The following is a 5673-nucleotide window of genomic DNA, read 5'->3' on the forward strand; positions in this document are numbered from 1 at the left end:
CCGTGCTCTACTTCTGTATCCCAGTCCCTCCACTCCGCTCCTGTTTGCACAGCACTTCATACAATCAGCACTAATTTACACAGATTTCTACAGAGCATCAGACTAAGTTAAACTAATCATTACCTGCTTCTGTAAAATGTCATTTGCTCTAAGATACACTAAAAATAAGAGTTTTTCACCTAATTGTAGAAAATGGTAGCCGACATGTGTAGCGTAGTATGTTGCATTCCATGTAATAAAAGTCCTTTAAGTGCTCACGTGCAACACCTTTTCTTTTTCCACATCAATTTTCACATTTTCTTTCTCCTTAGAGACTGTCATTCTTTTCATATCCACAGAAGGAAGAAGGCATCATTACAGGGGAATTCTAGCAACCTTGTATTCCACTGCTCTTAAAAAACAGAGAGCTTGGTTGACTGACTTTCAAAAGATGAAAAAAGTATGAAGAAAAAGAGTATTTCCAAGTTGGTATTCACAGCAAATCAGCAAGAGGAAGAATTTGCTTTCAAGAAAGAATGAAGAAGGCACCAGAACCAAAAGCTCTTATCACTCCTCGTGGTGTAGGGGTCTTATGGGGACTAAACTCTCTGATCGAGACATCTGTTTTATGTGCCCTGACGTGCAAGAAAAAGCCTAGACCAAAGGTTATCTCTGTGAGCTGTCTTTCCTCATAAAAGGATTAGCATTGCTAGGCACAACATCTCTTGGAAAGGCAAAGGAGATGCAACAGGTTAAGTTTAAATTATAAAATTGAATCCAACACCTAAACTGACAGTCAGTTGCTCTTCTCTTTTGACTTCTTTATTTGAAAGCAAAATACCCTCCATGGTTTAGTACAATAGAAAAAAAAAATCTGCCAGTTTGAAAGCAGAGACCAGGCGTTCTGGGTTTATCCTTATTGTTGCAAGTGGGATATGCTTTAGAAAACGTGCTCCAAATAGAAGTCAGAACAAAAATGTTTTGAATCAGAATGTCCCACAGCACATTTTGAGTTAACTACACAGTGCCACAGGCACTATGCTGACATGTCATCAATACAAATCATAAAAACCAAGTATATTGCATTTTCAAAAGCATATCTACCTGAAGCAGCTATCCATTTACCTGCACATTCCCACAGAGCTGTGCTGAGCATCCATGATCTCAGCTGGAGTGGCCTTTTGGTGCCAATCTTACACCAGAAAAACAGAGTCACCCAATGAGAAACTGAGAGAGCAGCAGCACAGAGATTTCCATAAGAGGTTACAGTGATTTAATGAGGGTTTAAGGAAGAGCAATCCTGGAAGAAACCTTAGGCTGGTCTTAGCTGCCACAACTCCTCCTGGCAGTTCTACAACTGCTTTTATCAGCTGGGGATCTACTTCCCTGATCCTGCCAGATACCCAGACTCCCTGGCTTAATATCAAATTCCTCTTCCCAAAGTATGTTAGCCAGTATCCAATTACATGTTATCACAGTAGCATTATCAGCTGGTGTCTCTTTCTCTTTTGGTTTTTTTTCTTTATTACTTTGATAAGAAATTCAAATAGTCACCTAAACATGGAGACCAAGATAGATTATATATGCAAATAGGAGGGCTCTTGGTAGCCAAGTGAGGTTTATTGCCCTCAAAACACTCTGTTCTCTTCAACTAACAGCAGATGGTGGGAAAGGACTGGTTTTCTCTCAGCATAACTGCAAAACACTATTGAAAAAGAAATATTTTTGTTTCAGCTGTTATAATTGATTCAGTAGATTGAAACAAGAAACTAGCTACTGCTTTGAAATAAAAAGCTGTAAAGACTTCTAATTCTGTAGCATCTCTTTCAAGTTCTGCTGGATCTTTTGCATCTTGGCCATTGAAGACAAAATCTCCTCACACAAATAAGATGCCTTCTTCAGTGAAACTCCAATTACAATTGATCAGAGTTTTGCCAGTGATTTCATTAATGTCAGGATTTGACCCAGGTATCTCTCCTATGTATATACAAAGGAGGAACTTGGCATAAACAAGAAGGGCACTGGAATGACTTCCCTGTACTAAGGTCAATAGCCCATGTTTGGAGAGCACATCTTTAAAAGAATGAAGTTCCCGATTTTAATTTCATATTAAAATTTGTTCTCAGATCTCATAACATACAAACTTTTATACCTTTACATGGCAAACAAAGAGTTTGCTATCACCACATCAATATATGATTCTATGCCAAAAATATCCCTTTTTATAGCATTGAGTTTTAGCAATGCAGAGAATTGCTTCACTACTACTCACAATCCACCTCTCTAAAACCTTAATATACTTCCAACATCCACTGTTGCTCTGAAACACTGAAAATTGTAATGATCCAGTACACTCCAGCATGTGCTTGCTACAGACTAAGTGAAAGCTTTTGGGTATAATTTTGTTATCTAGCTAGCTCCATTAACAGCACAAATAGCTTGAGATGCTTATACCACAGCTGCACCTATGGGATATTTCATTAGAAAAGTGCAAAAGGGAAAAGGAAAAGTCACATTTACTTCAGCAAGACCTAATATAGCTGCAAGCACACACCCAGTATTTATCAAGTATAGGGCTATTAAGTGACTTCAAAGTCCACTAAATATGCTCCTTACAAGCAGCACTTGACAACTATTTGCTTCCCCTCCAGACCTGGGATCTGCCATCACAGGTTCCTCCTAATGAGGTCCTATTCAAAGGAATGCAACTAAAAATACAAAACCAATGAAATATATTTATCCATACAAATATGAAAAGGGGCTCAATTTGTATTTCAAGTAACTCCATATTGAATACCAGCTGTGCTGACACTGGCCTCTCCTCCTAATTCAGCACCTAGAGCAGACATCATCAAACTCCACAACACTTCCAGCAGGGCCAGTGGGAGGAAGGCAACACCTTTCCCTCCTCATCCCCACTGCTCTAACTTCTCAGTATGGGGAGGGAAGAATCAGGCATTTTATTACTTTTATGAAAAACATCCTTTTTACCATAAGGACAGCAAATTGCTGGAAGAAGGCTGCACAGAGAGATTGCGCAGTTTCTGTCCCTGGAGGTTTTCAAGACACAACTGAGTAAAGCCACAGGCAACTTCACATGATCACAGATCTCTCCCTGTTTCAGCTTGAGGATAAGCTAGATACTGCCTGAGGTTCTTTCCACCGTGCATCGTCCTACAATCATGGCTTAAGAATGCATTTTTCTCTTTCATTCCATCAACAAACATTTGATGATCACCTTCTTGCTTAATTTCATTCTAGTTTTCTCCTTCCAAGATCACAGAATCATAGAATGGTGTCTGTTGGAAGTGATCTTAAGGATCATCTAGTTCCAACACCCCTGCCATGGGAAGGGACACCTTTCACTAGACCAATTTGCTCAGAGCTCCCCATCCAAGCTGGCCTTAAACACTTACGGGAATGGGGCCCCCACAACTTTGGGCAATTTGTGACAGTGCCTCAGCACCCTCACAGTAAAGGGTTTTTTCCAAATATCAAATCTAAATCTACCCTCTACTAGTTTAAAGCTTCTCCCCCATGTCCTGTCACTACACGCCCTTGTAAGAAGCCTTCCTGTTTGTTGTAGGCTCCCTGCAGGTACTGGAAGTCTGCAACTAGGTCACCCTGAACCCTTCTCTTCTCCAGGCAGAACAATTCCAATCTCTTGGCATTTCTTCACAGGAGTGATATCCCATCCCTCTGACAATCTCAGCAGCCTTCCTCTGGACTTGCTCTAACAGGTCCATGTCCTTTCCTGTATTGGGGACCCCAGAGTTGGATGGAGCACTGCAGGTGGGAGTCTTACAAGAGTGATCTTGGCTCTTTCTTGGCTCTCTCCCTCTGATAGGGCCTTCCTTTGGTACATTCCAGGCTGTTGCAGGGCCAACCTGGCCAGCATATCACTGCACCAACTTTTTCATTTACAGAGCCATCCCCAGTCAATCACTCTGGTGTCTACATCTGTGCTTCCCAGACAGTTTGAGTCATGAACTGCTACAGATCCCAGGAAATTAAGACCCATGCTCTCACATAACTGACAATGCAAAAGAAGTAAGCCAGCTCCACAGGCCACTGATGGGGCATCATGGACTACAACCAAGCAGCAACTGACTCCCATTTGGAAGCCACAACTCCAGTTCACAGCTTGCCTTTTGCAGCACAGGTTTGAAAGAGGCGCCACAAAGATGAGCAGTGGAAATGGCACTGGAGCTACCTCTTCCTTGCCTTCAAATAAGGACAGAGCACTAAGTAAATTTATACTCGGTTCATATCAGGACCTTATTTTGCAGCCTGAAAGACCAGAAACTCTTTAAAAGTCTACATCTGAGGAAAATCGACAGCATGGAGTGAAAACTTCTGTCTTCCCTCTTATAGGAGACCCAACACAAGGTATCTCTTCGTATTTGTAATTGTGTTACAACACAAAATACTGAAGTAAGAAATACTAATAAGACTGGGTGATGTTTGCAACTGATATAAACCAGCAACTTCATAATCACAAGATGATTCCTTTCTGTAAAGCTGACCAATCGTAAGACAAATTATTTTAGCATAGTTTTATTAGAAGACAAATGATAATTAAATAGCTCTGTTTTCCCAGGAAGGAAACTAGCTCGTATTGCCAAAAGAAACCTATTCAAATTATTAGTTGTGTGACAATCAGATCTTTTTCTGCACTGAGCTTCAGCATGCTAGGCTGCCGGTCTGGCCTCCTCAAAAACTCCTTCCCAGGCATCCAATAGCACTTTGACATTACTAAATGTAGTACTGAAACCTGCCAGAAAAAGACAGAAAGAGACTGTTCATAAAGTACCAACTGTGTGCTCCTTACAAACTGGCAGAACTGACTCCGCTTGCATTTTAAGATTAAAATCATTAACAGTGAAAAAGTTTACACAGTTGGGTGCTATTAAAATGAACATCAAGTCAATGGAAAATTTCTATGAAGAAAAGGAATAAGACAAGTTTTTGAACCTGACTTTGAATATTAACAATAAAGTCCATGTCATTAAAAAATGCAGCATAAAATGGTAACTAAGTTCTCTGTTCAATTCTATAACATTTCTTCTGAATTACATCCTATGGGTTTACCATTCGTTACGTTCCATGGCAGTTTTCCAAAAACTATTTCTCATAATACTCTTGAATGTCTGCTGGTTACATGTTAACAACAAAAACTAACACGCATCAAGCCTATTCATTTGCTTTTAAAATGAATAAACAGGCACTCCACTGTTGATTACCACATTCCTGTATCGCTGGAAGGCCGCCAGCTCCAGTACGTATATAACGTTAGTATTTGTTTTTTTGCTGAGTGGCAGTCCTCCGCGGTAATTATCATCTTGCAACTAAAGTAAATATTATTCTCTCGCTGCAAATAGAAATAAAGGATTGACTCTTCCTGTATTTTTACTGTTTGCCATCCAGTCCGTCCTGTCGGTACGCTACGTGCCCATTAAACGTAATTCCTTGAGCCCTCGTTACTGGGGCCATCTCTTTTGTCTGTAACTAGTGAATTACGAGGATTAGTCGCTCCTCAGAAGATCACCGGCGCAGAAACCCCACGGGCTGTAACCGAGCAACTCGTCTCCAAAAAACTACAGCAATAAGGGCTCCAAAGCCGGCGCCGGGGAGTGCCGCGGGGCGCCGGGAGCGCTGCGGGCCGGGCGGCCGTGCCCGGGGACCCCGGGGCAG

The 5673-nt window shown here is 41.2% G+C and overlaps 1 protein-coding gene across 2 annotated transcripts in view; it reads right to left on the reverse strand.

The window, feature by feature from the left end:
- The window catches only part of SASH1 (SAM and SH3 domain containing 1), a 122250-nt gene that overhangs the window by 115748 nt on the left and 829 nt on the right, over nucleotides 1-5673 (reverse strand). The window lies entirely within an intron of this gene.

This window comes from Geospiza fortis, unplaced genomic scaffold (genome assembly GCF_000277835.1).
Source record: "Geospiza fortis unplaced genomic scaffold, GeoFor_1.0 scaffold162, whole genome shotgun sequence".
In the NCBI taxonomy this organism is placed as follows: Eukaryota; Metazoa; Chordata; class Aves; order Passeriformes; family Thraupidae; genus Geospiza; species Geospiza fortis.